This window comes from Galeopterus variegatus, unplaced genomic scaffold (assembly GCF_000696425.1).
Source record: "Galeopterus variegatus unplaced genomic scaffold, G_variegatus-3.0.2 Scaffold7416, whole genome shotgun sequence".
NCBI lineage: Eukaryota > Metazoa > Chordata > Mammalia > Dermoptera > Cynocephalidae > Galeopterus > Galeopterus variegatus.
In genome coordinates this window covers 11,735-13,635 of record NW_007733527.1, presented here as the reverse complement: position 1 = coordinate 13,635, position 1,901 = coordinate 11,735, and positions in this window count along the sequence as shown.

Genomic DNA, 1,901 nt, shown 5'->3' with positions numbered 1-1,901 from the left:
TTTTTTTTTTTTTTTTTTTTTTTACAAAAAAAGATGGTGTGCTGGATTTGTATTGTGTCAAATTAGTTGGAACTGTGTTTCCCAGAATCCCTTTTCTTGCATAGTTCCTGGTTAGCATGGGCTGTGAGACATTTTGATTTTGAAAGGTGGAAGTGAAACTATAGCTATATATTTTTTATGCTCAGAAGGTCGGGTTGGGGACATCAGGCACATTGTAGCTCACAAATGTTGACATGGGACAGCAGCTGGGCTCCTCAGCTCCTCCTCTCTTTTGGTTTCTCCCACTTGTGGGCCAGACCCAGCACCAGATGCAGAGCCAACAGCTAAACATAAACTGCTTAACCATGCTCACAATTCATATGGCCAAATCTCTGTAATAAATGCCATATTCTTTATCATTTCTAGTGCTGTCTGATCAAATGCTAACTGATAGAGGATTTTGTACAGTAAGTAGCCATAGTGGCATAGCACCTTAAGGATTGGTTTCTGAGTTAGTTCTGGGTTTTTAACAATTGGTTCTCTGGTCTAGTTAGATCTAAAGGCAAGAATGACCCTGTTTTTAATAGTACTAGTTGTCCATTGCATGTATTGGCAAAAGTTACTTTACTTACCAGTTACAGACACTAGAAATCTAGTGCCCTTAGGGGGCAAGGCTTTGGGAAACCAGATGTTTACTACCACAGAACATTTTAGTGAAAATAAGGGCTAAGTTGGCCCCTTCATATTATACTGGAGAACTTAGGAAAGGAGAAGGTTTTAAATTCTGAGCTCAGAATCCACATAAGGGAGTGAAAGCCTCCAGTGATTGCCTAAAAGAAACCCTTATGTCTTATAGCCAAAGGCAGAGATTTCTGGAAACTCAAACCCAGAGTCTAATCCTGCAGGTGGCTGAATTACAATGCAAATTGAATTTCAAGCCTTGTACGGTCTTTTGTAGGGTGTCAAAATTATAACATTTACTGGGAAAGAATAGAAAACTGAAAATTGGGATGAGGAATATGAGCAGACTCCAATTAAACTGGTACCTTGAGCTCCTCAGTTCTGCCAAGTCACCCTTTGCTGGTCTTTCTGCCCCAGTCTGAGGGAGGTTAGTCTCCTGAAGAATCTGTAAGGTTTGCCTAAGGGTGGTTGCCTTGCAAGGGACTAGTCATCTTCCTCAGGACCTATTCTCACCACCTCTCATTGCGTCTGTACCTATAACCAGACTCAATTTCCAACAGCTCCCAGAGTGCCCTTTGAGAAGATTTGATACACAGACTATTTTGTCTACAGTTATCTCGGGAATGGATCCTCAGGATGTGGGTTCAGAGTAAAAGGAATATATCAGGCTGAATTTATTGATATGGGCTCACTAAGCAGAGATTCCAGATAGAAGGTGTTAGGTCAGAGGGCTAGGAGTAGATCTATTATTTTATTCAATTGGTTGAGTGATAGCTAGACCAGAAAGTGGCCTAAACTAAGTGAAACTGAGATAAATGCTAGAACTTTATTTGTATATTATAAATATTTATATGCAAAGACTTGGGGAGATTGAAATGCCACTATCAATTTATCATATGAAACTTGATCATACATGTCCCCTGGGTAGGTCCAGAGGACACTTGTTTTATCAAAGCTATGAGAAATACATTCATGAGGGGAGCCTGAGCATCCTTGAAAGTGCTGTTCACTTTAAGGCAGTAATGACAGGGGAACTGCTGTCATCAAACTAGGCTCCCTGAATTCACCGGGAATGATGGAATCCCAGATGGCAGAGGCAAGTAATATCACTCAGTTGCTGAAGATGAGGTGAGTGTGGTTACTGTAAGTCAGCTAAGCCAATACAGTAATCAGAATAGTCTGAGTTGCAGAGAACTTTGGTGTTGGTTAGTTGATCAGGTATATCCCTAGAAATGAAATAG